This window comes from Stegodyphus dumicola, chromosome 7 (assembly GCF_044657685.1).
Source record: "Stegodyphus dumicola isolate Sdum_Otavi_A_Nest chromosome 7, ASM4465768v1".
In the NCBI taxonomy this organism is placed as follows: Eukaryota; Metazoa; Arthropoda; class Arachnida; order Araneae; family Eresidae; genus Stegodyphus; species Stegodyphus dumicola.
Genome location: NC_140774.1, coordinates 47,230,610 through 47,247,351, shown reverse-complemented (window position 1 = coordinate 47,247,351; position 16,742 = coordinate 47,230,610). Strand labels below are relative to the sequence as shown.

The 16,742-nt window shown below is 32.6% G+C and overlaps 1 protein-coding gene across 1 annotated transcript in view; it reads left to right on the top strand.

Annotated features, from left to right (window-relative positions):
- LOC118181212 (glucose transporter type 1-like) overlaps positions 1–16,742 on the top strand; it is a 289,653-nt gene that overhangs the window by 237,320 nt on the left and 35,591 nt on the right. The gene's annotated exons all lie outside the window — the stretch shown is intronic.

Here is a 16,742-nt window from a genome sequence, read left to right as displayed (position 1 = left end):
TAAAGTTATTCTTAATCTATATGAGAAGCAAAAAATTTTGTTAAGACAAATTTTGAGTTAGTATTTAGTCATGAAATAAGTGGTGTGATTTGATTACTTTTAAAACAAATATTGAATGCTTCGATTAAAATAGTCCTTTTTTTTTTGTATATACAACGCATCTATAAAGTGTTGGGACTGAATCCGTTACAAATTGAGATCTGAAGAAAATAATTTTACCAGGTTTTAGCCTTATGCATATGATCCTTTTAGTGATGTAGACAAAGTGAAAATAAAAGGAGTCCCGTTCTTTATGTCCCGTTCTAGTCGGCTGATCGACCAAATTCAACTTCATTTTTCATACCTCGAAAGCGAGATTTAGGAGGTACATTAAATTACATGAAGCATTGTTCTAACATACGCATACGTATTTTGGCACAAAATATGAATTTTTCTTAAATGACATACAGTCTGGTTTTTTCACCCATATATCGAAGCTTCGTCTCAAGTTATGCCAAAGTACGTCTTCTGAAAATCACACAGGCTTTTTTTAAATTAGTGCTTAAATTTTAATTCTACAGTACTGATTAATTTAGCATTTAATATCGCTTTTTTAATTATGCTTAATTTGATTTCTTTTTTGAAATTTCGGAATTTAAGTTTAATCTAAATTAAATTTACACATTTTTTTTATTTACTTTAAAAATTTGTATTTTAAATAACTTAAATTTTTCAAAGACATTTTGAATTATAATCTATAAAACATGTTACATCTTAAAGTAGATATATTTCTAGGCATATCTGGAAACATTAAAGGTTTTTCTTTAAAATATACGAAGATAAATGTGAATTTGTATATGGACGCGTTTTGAAATTTGTTATTCTTGTTGTAAGCGATAGTAACATCAAATGTGTTTTACGCACTTTTATTACCACAGTTAATTTTAGTCCTAAATTTCTACTTTTTTACCAAGAACTATTTATATAGAATTTCTTATTTTTATTAGCGATGCACAACAAATATTCATAACATCATGAAGTGATTTTGTAAATTATAAGGAATATTAATAAAATGTTTAAAGCTTTGTAATTTGTATGTATGTAGCATTAAATTTTTACCTTCGCCATGTTAAGACTATTTTATTTTATCTTCCTTTAAATCGAATTTTCAGAAATTTGAGAAAGTTGGATTGACGAAATTTTTTTAAATAATTAAAATAATTACTTTTTTTTAGTGTAAAAACGTGTTGTACCAAAATTATTCTAACTCTGTAAAATTTTAGTATTTTATGAAATCGATGAATAATAGTGAATTTAACTTACTTTATTATATAATAATGATGGTTTAATGGTTTTCATAATATTTTAATTATCATTAATTTAAGAACTTTATCGTATTATTAAAATATAATTTAAAATAAACAATAAATTACTATTGTTGTCTTAAAATGTTACATTCCAAAGAACTCGTAAATGCAAATATTACGAAATATGAGACTTTTCAAATTGTTGGTGGCTAGAATCTGTGTCAAAGGATGAATATAGATTGAAGCATTACATGCAAGTACAAGCAAAAATCAAAACACTAGAATATGTAGGGCTATATCCAAACCAATATAACAAAGTAATTCAAAGAACTAAGATTCGTTACTGCAATATATACAGACATGTTAATGAATAGTACATAAATTAATAATATCGGCTTTTAACGAAAGTTTCTCGCCACCGCAAATGTCTGTACAAAAAGCTCGCGTTGGCGTGTTTAATCTTATTTTATCAAATGATGTTTTGGCTGTTGTGAAATTTTCAAAAAAAAAAAAAAAAATATCGTCATTGGTAAGTACAAGGTACCTTAAATGGAACTACCAGATTAGAATCATCATTTATTTCCAGTTCTGTTGCAAAACGTCAGCTGCAGAATGTCACCAAATTATGTGTATAGCTTAATGTACAACATTAGTACATTTAGGTACTAATGTTGTATCGTATGACACTGTGAAGGTTTGGTACAGAAAGTTCAAAAACAAGGATGATGACATTCAAGAAGCAGAGCGCTCTGGCCGGCCTACTGATATTGATGAGGCCCGCCTGCGATAACTTGTGGAAGAAGATCAGTATGCAACTATTCGAGGGCTTGCTAAGGAATTAGACGTTAGTGCCATGTCCATTAGTCGCGCTAGGCATCGCATAAACTTAACGTACAAGTTCAATCGCTGGGAGCCGCACGAGCTGATTCAAGTAGATAAGGACAGACTTGTTCAGGCCTGCACTAATCTGCTCGAATATCAAAGGAAGAACAAAGTTCTGGACCGTATTGTCACTTTTTATGAAAAATGAATTTACTTCAACAACACAGGCCGAAGAGGCGGTTGCTCTCTACCCGGTGAGTCGATCGGTAGTCTCAAAGCGCAATTTGATTGTCCTGCTTGTATTTGGTGGGATAGCCGTGGTATTATCCACAAAGAGTATCTGGGAAAAGGTAAACCCTCAACAGTATGTGCAACGAGATCCTAGTCCGTATTGATGTTACTATCAAGGAAAAACGTCGAACTGCGTTCCAGCACAAAAAGGTAGTTCCATCAAGATAATACAAAACCACATGTGTCTGCATGCACCACATGTGTCAACTTGATTCTGTACGAACTCAAATGATGTCTTTTTCCACACCCACTATATAGCTCTGACATTGCACCTTTGGACTTCTACCTTTTTTCACACCCGCAGCTACATCTTGTGGTGCTGTCTTCCATTCTGCAAGTCCGAAGTGAGGTTGATCTGTTTTTGGACTTCCGACCACCAAGTTTCTGGTTCGAATTGCTTTGAAAAAACTTCAAAAAGATTGGCAGAAAATCTTAGATTTGGATAATGATTACTAACGTGCACTAAAGATACTGCTTTCATTTTCAACTAACTTTTTAAGAATGTTTTTTGGAGGAAAACTTCCGCTTAATATTTTATTTAAAATTCCGTTCCAGATATTTAAATCTGTAATATTTTATAAATCAAAACTTTGATGTATACGTCGTTTTTAAATTGGTTCTATCTTTTTCAAATTCTCGTCGCATTAGCTAAGGTTGGGTCAGGTTATGTTAAGCGATTTGAATATGGCAGAACACAATAAAGCCATCTGCCTATGCGGACGGACATCTTCATGGAAGAATCTGTAAGAGAAACTTTTCAAATTACACATGGGAAAAACCACAAAAATGCAGCCAACTTATTCTCCTGGGTTCAAACCCGAGACGAATTACCAGTATTTAGCCATCTTTAAGTGGTCGGCAAGAGCTCACTTAGTTTAAAATAAAAGCCAGGTTATTAGTTTCTTATGTCCTATTTGATATTTAATTTTTAAAACATGTTCTGAGGCACAGAAAGCAAAGTTTCAGTTGTGTTAATGCGTTCATCTATAAACTGCCAAACCGTAGTGTAAATGAATGTTTAGTTTTTGCATTGTTCTCGCTTAGTGTCCTTGGATTCTACGAGAGGATAACTTCCCTTCGTTTTTGGTAGGTAACAGGTAATTATATTTTCATATTAAATAATATTAGGTTTATCTTACAAAAAGATATGTCAAAGCAATTCTACAGTTTTAAAGGTTTAGCCGATAAATTAAATTGCTGAGAATTAGACAGACGATTATTAAATTTACGTTATTCGGCCGAAAAACGTATTCCAAATACGTTTTATTGCATGAAAATGCATTTTACCACAGATTAATAAAGCCCCTTCTGCCCAGAAAATAAATGTACTCGGTCATCCCACGTGGTTTCTAGATCTGTCTCCTTGTGATTATTTTCGCGTTCCTAAACTAACTGCCTGTCAAAGAAAATTTTTTTTCTGAAGGGGAAAAAGGAATGCTACATTCATTTTTAAACAGTGCCATAAATGGATTTCTACAGTCTCCATCATTAATTACATACTGTAATTTGCATTAAGACAGGGTGTTAAATCTGTGTAAACTCAACAATGCTTCTTCTTTTTTAATATGCTCTGATTACTGATTATTGATTGCTATACTGTGATATACACTAAGTTCGATTACTAGTCAAAATTAAAGAAGTGGATTAAGCCAAAATGTTTGATGAAGTGGTTGTCAGAACTAAGAATTTGAAGGCAAGTCAAAATTAATATCGAAACATAGTATTCTAAATTAACTGTAACAAAAGTAAAATTTTCAGTTTTTTTTTTTTTTTTTGGGTAAGGGAGGAGAAATAAGTCTTTTTTTTTTTTTTTTTTATCTTGACTATACAGATGGTGTTTATACATATTTGGAACGATTTCGATAGAGAACTTAAAAAGCAAGTATTTTGGAATAAAAATTTCTGGGAACAGCCTATTATTTAAAATAAGAAATCCGCAACTTCTAAATCTATTAATCTTTCAAAATATCGCTTGTAATTAATTAGTGATATTGAAGAATCATTTTTAGCTCAAAGAGACGTTAGCCTAGCGTTGAATCACTTAAATGCGATGTATAACTTTTCTAATTGTCGCCACCAAATATTTTCGCTCTGTATCATATTTATAGAAACTAAATAATGAAGAATCTGCATGAATATATGTATGTTTCTTGCAGTGTGGAAAAGCAGCGGTACCAAGAGTCATCAAATTTAGGATAACATAGTCCTCTACCCAAACATGGGCACCTAGAACACCGAATCTGGAATTTGTTTTATTGCCTATTTTATATTTTGTAAAACTTTAATGAATTTTGGATTTAAAAACTCAACTATTCCAAAGTGAACAGTGGCGATACTGAAAAACAATACTAATGAGGGAATAAAACATTTCTATCTGGACTGTCTACCGGAAATTCTAAACATGTGCTATTTTTAAATAGTTTTAGTTCAAAATGATGTTAGCCTAAACGCTTTCGGAACGTGTATGTGTCTGTAAACGAAAAAACGCCCACTTGTGCGTTATATACAAACTTCGACAAAAAAAAAAAAAAAAAAAAGACACCAAGAAGGAATTATCCGAATGAGACGAAAATCGGGAGAAGTGATGTACATGTACAGGAAAACAAATGATTATAGTTTGAGAAAAATTGGATGAGTTATTCAAGTGACGGTTCTTCACAAAGTGAAAAAGTCAGTAACGCGTTTGTCCACCTCTGGCCCTTGTGAAAGCAGTTATTCGTCTTGGCATCGATTGAGAGAGGTTGCGGATGCCCTCCTGAGGGATATCGTTCCAAATTCTGTCCAACTGCCGCGTTAGATCGTCAACATCCAGAGCTGGTTGGAGAGCCCTGCCCACAATGCTCCAAACGTGCTCAATAGGAGAGACATCTGGCGAACTTGTCGGCCAAGGTAATGTTCGGCAAGCACTAAGGCAAGCAGTAGAAACATGTGCAGTGTGGGGGAGGGCATTATCTTGCTGAAATGTAAGCCCAGAGTGGCGTGACATGAAGAGTAACACAACGGGCCTTAGAACTTCATCGACGTACCGCTGTGCTGTAAGGTTGCAACGGATGACAACCAAAGGGGTCCTACTATGAAATGAAATGGAACCCCAGACCATCCCTCCTGGTTGTCGGCCTGTCTGCCGGAAGACTGTGAGGTTGGTATCACACCGCTGTCCGGGGCGTCTCCAGACTCGCCTTCGCTGGTTATCCGGGCTCAATTCAAAGCGGGACTCATCACTGAAGACTATTCTACTCCGGTCAGTGATATTCCAATGCGAATGAGCCCGACACCACTGCAAACGGGCTTGATGTTGTACAGAGGTCAATGGTTGTCGGTGCAAGGGGCGCCGTGACCGCAGACCCCTTTCTGTGAGCCATCTATGAATGGTCTTTACGGTCACTGAAGCACTAGTTGCACGTACAATCGATGATAATGATACATCTGGGGCTGTGAGTGCCGCTCTGACGATTGCTCGGTCTTCACGTTCTGTCGTTTCTCTATGCCTACCGCTTCCTTCTTGACGCTGTGTGAGGCCATGGGTCACCCATTCCTGCCAACATCGTCTAATAGTGGCATCGCTCCTGCTCAAATGTCGAGATATTCGCCGTTAAGACCAACCGGCTTCTTTAAGTCCAACTACGTGACCTCTCTCAAATTCTGACATCTGCACATATCGTTCGCGCACCTGTACGCGAGGCATAGTTACTGTCTACCAGAATACACGGAATGAAATTCGTGAAGAATTTATGACATGGAATCGTAATTTCTCCTCTTAAATATCCTGCCAGTTGCGCAGATCAGATGCGCTGTAGCGACAACCGTTCATTCATTGGCAGCCAAAATGTAACATTTTGCTTTTGCCGTCGAAACCTGTATGCATATCAATTTGTGCCCAATTTGCTTTATATCTTCTCAGTGCGTCCTTTTTTTTTTTTTTTTTTTTGTCTAAGAGTGTATATTTCCCTCCCCCGATTTTCGAAGAGAAATATTTCTAGTTAAAAACGTTGTGAAATGCATGGTATTAAAATTCGAAGTACAAAATAAGTTTCATTATTAATCAGAAAGGAGAAAAACCGTCAATCATGACTTACGTGAAAAAGAAGACTTCGAAAGAACACCCGAAAAAGGTACATATTGCTTCTGTTGTATATAAAGTTAAATCATTGGCAACAACAGAAAATGCGCCGATACAAAAATAAGTTTCAAAGAAATACACCCTTAGCAACAATAAATAAAAGATTAACTACCACCAGCTTTTGCCGAATTATGTGATTCAGCGCAGAACAATTTGTAAATCACTGTACAACTATTTCGGGGGGAGTAAATATATTGAAATGCTTCATGAAGCATGGATTTCTGTAAATGACTGCAACAAAAAAAAAAAAAAAAAAGTCTGCTTAGTTACCGAAAAGGAAGAGTAAAAAATGCACAAACATGGTTCCGTCAATACAAAGAAAATTTCAGCAAGGAGTTTCGATTTTCGCAGGGTTTTCTCACAATGGGAAATCAAAAATAAGAAGAGGGGAAATAAACTCAACGTACTCTCGAGAGAAAATTTTACGTTCGATATTTATAGAAGAAATTTCATTTCTTTGTCCCAGTGACTTCCAAAGAATGAAATTTCATCGAAAAGTACAATTGCACTTCTTGAAAAAATGAAGACTGATTCAAGTCTACATATATACTTTTCCAACGCATTCCTGCGGAATTCCTTGATGTTTTAATTATGGACTATTGTGCCTTGGGTCTCTTGAAAAGAGCCCTTTCTAAGCGCAAATCCACCACGCTTGAAGGACTCTTTAAAGTAGTGGACGAGAAATTGAAGTCAGCAACCCTAGAAATTTTATGAAAATCCCCATGAAAATCAGGACGCACTTATAGTCCAAAAACGTGGCTGTCATTTCGAATATTGTTTTACATTCTTAAAATTAATAAAAGGACCATCTTCCATAACAGCGAAACTACTATGCACTTTCGTTCCATATAGTTTCAAATTATGTATTTAATAAAATAAACAAATTTAAAAAATTGGCAGTTTTGGTCATAACCCATATTTTAGTATAAGCATATGAAACATAATTTGTTGTATTAACTGTTTTAGAAAGAATGTTCCAAACTAGTATTTTTTGCCAAGACTGTTACAGATAATGTAAAAAAATGAAATATGTTCTTTAATGTGGCAAGTCCTGATCTTAAAATAGTCAAATTATACGATTTATATTACTTGCATCCGACATCAGGCTTCACTATGTGGGACAGAATAAATGCTGCATTCTGTTGACCAGAAAGTTTGGAAGATGTTTTATTTATCATTTGGTAAACACGTTTTGGCTCAACTGTTTGTCCTCCGGCCTATATTTTAAACTTAATTTGCAGCAAAATGCATAGAAATTCAAAAACAGTCTCCCTGAAAGGTAACTGAAATTTTAAGAGAATTCTACAACATGAAACATATCAAAATATAGTTGTAGAAAAAAAACTGAATATTTTGGAATAAACATTGAAAATAAATATTTCTGAAAGAATTAATATACAAGAAAGAACATCAGTTTGTGGAAAGCCGCTTTTAAAGAAATTTTGCATTCAAGGCGAAATTTCGGGAGGTTCAAGCATAATTTTGCTGAAGTTTTTCACTCAATGCAAACCTTGAAATATTGCAACAAACAGATCTATACTAATAGAAGAGACCCAAGAAATGACATTGTAAGTGAAAGAGAAGGGCGACTGTTTTTTCACTAAAGAAACTATATGTAAATTACATCATAGAATGTTATATGTATGTGTTAAAGATTCAAGAATTTATCTAAAGAAGTCCAGTCTCATTTTTCCTTTTCTGCTTTCAAAATGCCTAGCTTCTAAAGACGTTCAGTATGTCGTGGTCAAAATCGCTTCACTTCTTTACTCTGAAGAAATACTGACGAAACTAAAAGCGATACCTCTACTCACAAACATGGTTCCGTCAATACAAAGAAAATTTCAGCAAGGAACAAGATGTTTCAAATGTTTAACGTGTATAGCGAATAAAAACGGTAGATAAATGCGGATATATGTGCAGAATGCCTCAAGAAAACTGTCCGGGAATTAAAGAGACAAAAGTAATTTTTTGTAGATTTTTTTTATGTACATAACATTTGATCCCAGCGATTTTAAAAATGGAATATTTTAAGTTATTCTGAAATAGGATAATGAAATTACATAAAGCAACACATGCATCTCTTTCTAAAGACATATTTTTCATTTGTCTATTCTCCTTGAATGCCACATTAATAGAGATATTAACCGTGCTTTATCGTATTTCTTCAAATATGTATTTTTCAAAAGCATCGTGGTACTCGTATATGCTAAGTCATAAAGTGTTCTTTAGAAAGAAATGCAATTTAGATAAATGAAAGACAAATTTTCAAAATATTTATATTAATAAATATATTTGAAGTACAGAATGCGAATGAATAAACAGAATTTTTTTGAATAATTATTTGAAGAAATATAATTCAACCATGCAACTTAGATAATTAAAATGAAATTCTAAACTGATAAAATAATTATCTGAAAATAATAACTGTGACTAAAAAAAGTAGAAATATTTGCGAGAAAGAAGAAACGATGCGTTTTTTTCCTCTCGGGCAGAATGAAAGGGAAAGTGAAATAACTTACCTTAAAAGGTTAAAAAAGATTACCTTAAAAGAGATTTAAGAAAACTGCTGATACACATTGGCGTAAATAAGAGTATGCAAAGAATACCACCGCATAGGGGCTCTTGAATGTCCTGCTGAGCAACATTTATCTGTTTAAACTTAAAAGTAGACGGATTCTTTTATAAATATTATATATATAATAGAATTTTATAATATATATAGAATCCGTTTTAAGCTTCTAAGGCCGGCGAGCACGTGACAAAGACGGCGAAAATGAAGGACTCCTGAAGTTCAGTAGAATTCCCAGTTTTACGAAACTATTTTGTATTGTAGCCACATATCAAATTTTCTTGTAAATACTACGAAAAGCGTGAGTTGGTTGATGGTAAGAATTACTACTTTTCTGTGCATTGTAGACCTTACACCAATTCCACACATTATGTAACAAACTAATAAAGCTTGATTACACAATTATTTTATTTACATAAATCTCATGATAGTGGTCTCATAAATCTCATGGTTTAATCCCGGCTTTTAATTAAATAAAAACATGAAGTGTAATTTAATTCATTTTTAATTGTAATTTAATTTATTGCTTGCTAAATTTCATTTAAATTTTTTATTTACATTTTTAAAAGCTGTGAATGATGAAAACAGCGATTTCTAGTCTAGATATTGTTCATAAGTCGATTATATCAAAGGACGAGAGCGCTGTTTGTCCAATGGAAAACATGCTATATGAAAGAAAGTTAACTCGTATTTGCTTATGCATAGGGATAAAAAACAAATTGTATTCAATTAGACCATTTTCTAGATTTCGTACCTAGAATGAATTATTATTGTTACTAGTGTCTTAATCATTCGGCCACTGGTGGGAATTTGGTACATTGATGAAACTGAATTTTAGCTCGAGCAGATGATAGCTAATGGAATGTTAAGAGTAAAATTATTAAAAATAATGTTTGCATTGGCAAATGAACGTAAAGGAAAATGGGAAATAAGTTGCTTATAATTTTAAGAAACGATACAGAAAATACTGTTTTCAATAGGCACAAAATACTGAACGATATTATTAAAATTTTCTTCTTGATTCACTACTCTGCTTATATGCCTTTTTATTTATAAATTATAACATTAAAAAATCTTATAATATGGAGAAGAAAGCTTTAAATGGGGCGCAAAAAAGAATTAGGGATGTTTTATAATGGGCAATGAAGAAAATCAAAATTGCTAATCAGTATTTCCAAGTTGAAACTTCTAGTTAGAAGAATATCAGGTATCAATTTTGAGCTCACAGGAACATTCAAAAGAAATTAGCTAACATTTAAATGCGGCATCAAATATTTCAAATACAATTTTAAAAATTGAAATTGTACCAGAAACTATTTCGACTACGAATTATCAGAAAATCGTTTCAACTACAGATGTATAATGTAAGCTCAGAAAATGTTCCTACCGTTTTTAAGTAAAATGAAAGATATCCATCCGATTTTGGTCATTATCCAGAAATTTTTACAAAGGATAAGAAGAGATTTATTTTAAATTTTGGCCTTTGTAGACCAAAAGATACAGACTTTTCCAAAACTCAAGACTGCAGATGGTTTTCTTCTGTTCTTATACAATGATTAATAACTTGGTTTTGGAGATAGAAAGATTTGGGCTTTATTGTTCACTTGAACTTAACAAAGACTATTGCGAACCATGTTAGTTAATTTCAAATAAGGACACAATGTGGTCGACAGGAATACAGCACTGACAAACATTATCCATATGAATAAAAAAGTGCGAGGAAAGTTCTTATCATATCGCAAGCCGTATTGAAAAGAAAAGCTGGGAAACAAATAACTGTATTGATCAAATACTGGAAAAGTCTGTAAAAGACTAAATCGATTTCGATTAGTTTTAAAGAGACTAAATCAAGATAACTTTAATATTAGGTGAAAAAAAACAGTTTTCGCGGCCACAGAAAAAGGACTCAGATACATGTGGAATTATAACAAGTTTGACTTTCGTGCGACAAAACTAACTGGTATATTTAATTCAAAATTTGATATTTTTGATGTCATTTTCCAATTTCCTCGAGGAATCGGTTAATTAAATTATAATCTTTCGAGGAAATAAGTTTAAATGAAGCGCAGTAAAAAATGCGTATAATTTAAAAGGTCGTACAAGAAATTTATGTGATGTTTATATCAGATTTTTTAACTATAAATCCAGATCTGGTAAAAATCATCATCAAAATGTTGGCTCCTGGAAGTATCGACATTTGTTTTTTTTTTTTTCGGGGGGGGGGACGAATACTGTAAATTTATCGGAAGCCCAAGAGTTCTAGTTACGCCACTTGTACTGCAAAATACAAAGTTGCATAAACATTGTAAAGTCACTTCAGTTTTTACTTCGTGGAAGCTTCCAGTAGACAATATATACCTATACAACAGGAGAAAGGGGAATTGCCAAACGCTTACGGCAATTGCTTTCCATTCATTCCTATTTGTGCAAAAAATTTTGAATTATTTTTTCTCTCTCTAAAAAATATATCATCAGAATTGCCTCGAAGATAGGTCAAATGCAAGGGAGTTTATAATAACTAAATTACTGTAGTTTATGTCTTTTGCGCTTCCAATAGGTAGTTTGGAAGCCATAATTTTTTAAGACTTAAGTAGTTAAAATATGTTCGTTTGACTGCGTTAACTACCACTTTCTTCAAAACTAAAGAAGAAATGCTCTCGAGCAAATGCATTTACCAAGTTTGTAAAATTTCTGTTTTCATTATTTAGGTAATCTGTGCCATGAATGAGTCTGCCATATTATCATATCGCAAATTCAAAGTTCGGGGTGTGTTAAATAGTAATTCAGTGAAAGATTTAATTTACTTTTTTCATATTGTTCAAAGTATAAAAGTTAGTAGATTGCCCTTCTCATGCTTTGCTTGAACTAAATTTATATATAATCTTGGCTATATAAACGAAGTATGGAGTTTGCTCTTTTATTTTTCCCTTTTTAGTAAAATTAAGCTGGTTTTTAAATATTTTTTATTTAATTTATTACTGAATATTTTGTTGTACTGAAAATCTATTCTTTGAAAAGAGTTGCTATAATCTTATAATTTATGATTAGAGAGTAAAGTTGGCATTATACCATGTGCGTTATATTATTTTCTCGTGTTGTTGAAGATATTCACGTCATTGCTTAGGCTGATGATCTCTTAGTTTTAATGAAAGGAAATCCTCTTGATAGGATCGAAGCCAGAAACTATGGCATCAGTGCGGCCGCACCAGTCAGCAGAATATCGGAGTTGTTTAATTTGTACCGGGAAGCAAAAACGTTAAACTTTGTTTCTAGAGTCCTGGGAAAAGCTCTGTCCCTAAAAAAAAAAAAAAAAAAAAAAAAAAAAAACAGAAAAGCTTTTTCATGAATTTAAAACTATTTTTGAGCACTGGGAGATCAAAGAACTTACATTAAAGTTAGAGAAAGCGCATGAACAAATTATATCTTCGTGGTGGCCAATACTCTAGACGTCCAAAACTTAAACAGGAAAAATTCAGTTCAAAGACGAAATAAAATATTTAGGTGCCGTGACGGACAACTGCCTGAACTTTATTTCTCATTTTAAATCTGTAAACAGACAGTATTTTGAATTACTACAGAAAATTATTTTCTAGTATTTTTCTAATATTTTCTAGATGTATTGTCCATTGAAAATGCCATCCTGAGAGTAGATTACAATATTTTTTTTTCTATTGTCAAGTGCAGCATATTCGCATGTAATTGCACAGCGGCAAAACTAGTAATATATTTGAACGAAACTAGATTTTATCTCGAGCGCTTGGCTTTTACCAGATGTTTTAGAACTTTCTTCATCAAAGTTACAAGCATATTAGTTATAGTGCCCTCTCTCTCTTTCTGAACATTACCTTTTTTACTATTACAAATTCTTATTAAAGCCTAAAAGAATAGATTTAAAATTTTTAAAAATCTGAAAATGCCAATTTTGAACTTATTATTTTATTTCAGTGAAAAACACGTGTAATATTACGTAATGGAAATGTATTAAGGGAAATTTACATTTGTAAATCAAAAATATTGTTCTTGAATCAAAAACCAAACCAAAAAATAATCCTTTACATGTATTCACTTTTACTTCTGATAACAAGAGGCGCATATGTTTGCGTGTAACTAGAATATCACTGCTTTAACAATAAAAATATTGCCGGCATCTTCTTCTTCCTCTATTAATGAAATTCTTTCTGAGATCTCTTCAACAAAATTGACATGAGTCTCTTCTAATGCTACTTTTTCATCAGTTTTCCGAACGAACTCAGTTGTTAATCTTTATGTTCCTGTCTTTTTAGGTCGTTTATACCATTTCCTGTAAGAGGCTGTCAAGAATTCCCGTCAAAACATTTCAACGGATTCATTATTATGGTCATGATTGATAAAATGATGACCTAGTTTCAGACCTTCTTGTATTACATCTCCTTTAAAACTGGAACATTTTCTTCCTTGTCACTATGTTCTATGGGAAAAGAAGTTTTAAGGACTCTAATATTTTATCTCCGCTTAGAAGAGCTTTGTCAACTAACAATTCAGCAATAACTCCAAAGGATAGATCATCCAAACCTTTTCCATCAGTTGTATGTACCATTGTAATGAGGCTGCACCATATTAGGAATTATGAGATCATTGGGTTTTACAAAATGGAGCCAAACCGCTTTTCAGCACACCCTCAAAGTTTCAGATTTTAATTCAATTAACAATAATCCAACTTCATTGATACAATCCATAACTGAGAATTTGTTCCACACATCAATGACTGTCAGTGTTTCAACGCTGAAGTCTGCTCAAAACGTGTTGGAATGTTCGTTCTAAATGTAGCAATTATACCTTTGTTTAGCAGTTATAACGAAGATGTAGTATTAGATGACAGAAATCAAATTTGTACATTTGGATGTTTTAAGCCAGGAAGACCAACTGCATTGTCAAGAATCAAAATAACTTTAAATTTAAGGCCTTTTGCATTCATATAATATCTGACTTCTGGGATGAAACATTTATTGAACCATTCTGAAAAGATGGCAGCGGTCACCCTAGCTTCCTTGTTTACCATCCACTGAACAGGCAGTTTATTGATATATAGACCCTTCAATGAACTTTGGTTTAGAGTTCGATTTACCTGCAGTTGTTTCAACATACGATCTCCTGATGTGCTGGACCAAAGTAATAAGGAGCAAAGTAATAAAGTAATAATAATCCTTAGCTACCTTAAACCAATTAGTATTTTTCTGTGATTTGGTTGAGATACCCTATCGTTCGGCATGTATTTGCAAAATGTTCATATATACTCTTTTTCTGATATGAAGTGTTTGGCTCCTTTTCTTTAATCTGTCTATAATTTTAGTGCTGTTTACCTGATGTCTTTTCATCTACTGATCCTCCTTTTTATGACTAATTTTCTATTCATATCACCAGAGATTTCCCATTTTTTCTTTGAAAATATCTCTTGTATGTATGTGATAATGAATAAACACTTATTTTGCTTTGGAATATACCAACTTACTAACTGCAGTTTCATTTTCTTAACAGTTTGTAATAGCTTCATGTACATCAAAATGCTGTAATATAGACGCAGTACCTTGTACAGCTGCAAGACGATCTAAAATGTGAATTTAAATTTCCTATCTTTCCCTTTTTTGTGATAATAGGTGAATTATGTGATATTACATAAGGGCAAAAGAAAAATATTTCAGTTATTACTGATTAAAAAATGTGTAAAAATTATGTAAACTTAAAATTTATTAATTTTTGGCAAAATTAATAAACGTATGTGTGCACAAATTTTACTAAGGATTCTTTTACGTTCAAGTAAACCTGCGTACTAAATGTCTTCCCATGATACCAAAGTTCGTTTTAATTCCAAATTCTAAGTACGCTTAGATTATAAACAAAAGAAAAAGTCGATTATATTAAGTAATGGTACTTAATACGCGTGGAAGACGTTTCATTCCCTTCCCTTGTAATCTATCCATGCATGCATGCATGCATGTATTACTATGCCACAAATAAAAATTGTTTTTCTTAGAATTTAAGGGAAAATTTCTTAGAAATTGATTTGACGAGCTCGAGTTAAATCAAAATGACCCTCATGAAAAAAGAAAGAAATATCTAAGAGGGTGTTTACACATTTGTATAGCGTTTTCTGGGCTATTTAATTAATATTTAAATTGTAAAGAATTTTTTTTAATGTTCAAGCTTTATTTATTGCTTTGTCTCCACGAAGGTTCAGTCTCTGAAAGTCACTGCGACAGAGAAATGGAATTTTTTCTGTAAATATCGGACGTAAAATTTACTCTTGAGAGTACTTTGGACTAATTTTAACATTTTCCCTCTTTTCATATTTAAAATTTCCAATTGTAAGAAAATCCTGGAACAATCATAAGTGCCTTACTGAAACTTTCCTTGGACTGATGGAACTAGGATTTTACATTTATTTCTCTTTGTTTTCAATAATTAAATAGACTTTTTTTGTTGCAGTCATTTAGATAAATCTATGCTTCATCAGAGTTCGCAATGTATTTCCATTTATCTCCAGCTAAGTAGTTGTAGCACAAGCTAGTACAAATTGTTCTGTGCTGTGCACATGCTTCGGAAAACGCTGATGATAATTATAATTTTTAGCTTTTTTCATTTGCAAATTTTTATTTTATGGGTTGTTGCTACAGATGTATTTAAACACTTTTTTACTGATTTCTGCGTCAGTGGATTTTCTATTGTTACTAATGATTTAACTTTAAAATCGTTAGAAGCAATATGTTACTTTTTTCGGGTATTTGCTTGAAATCTTCTTTCCTTATAGAAGTAATAACTGATGGTTTTTTTTCCTTTCCAATAAACAATATTGCTTATTTTGCACTTGGAATTTTAATATGATGTATTTCACAACGTTTTTGAAGAACATATTTTCAGAAATGTGTCTCCTCGGGAAACGTAAAAAAATATCCTTCAATTCACAGCTTGTTTACATGCGATATTTTGAAAGAAGAATAGATTTAGAAGTAGCGGACTATATTTTTCATTTCAAGTAATAAATTGTTGCCCAAAAATTTTATTTCAGAATATTTACTTTAATTTAATTCTTTATCGAAATCTTTCTAAAATATATACGAACACCCTCTGACTTTTGAATTCGTGTAAAAAAGTTCGCGTAAAAGCAGAATAGATGTATTAGGATACATCCAGCCAAAAAGGATGTTAAGAGGTTATCTAAGAAATATTCTTTAAATCAGAGAGCTCGATGTTTATACGGATGGGTCTGGCGAGATGGGGGGAATGAATCCTTTGCCTTGGCAATGTATTCTTATTGCACTAAAATTTATCGTAAAAATAAATATAGATTGAGCACGTACAATTCATCTGTCCAAGCAGTACCATCAGTTCTATTATATACACTAAAAATGGAACAAAACATATTTAAAAATTAGAGGGTTGATGCGGTGACCAAAAAAGCAACAATTCAAAACAAAATAAAGACTGTTGAGACCCAGGGTTAAGGTGTAACCCTAATGAAACATTTTACGGCATAACTGAGAATGAGCCTTTGTTATAAGGCAACAGAGCTATTGAAGAGGCTGTAATCAGACTACCATTCGACATCACCATTTTACATCTCAGTATGTAATTAATTAAATAAAATTTGCCTCTTGGATGTATTAAAAACTATCTTCTC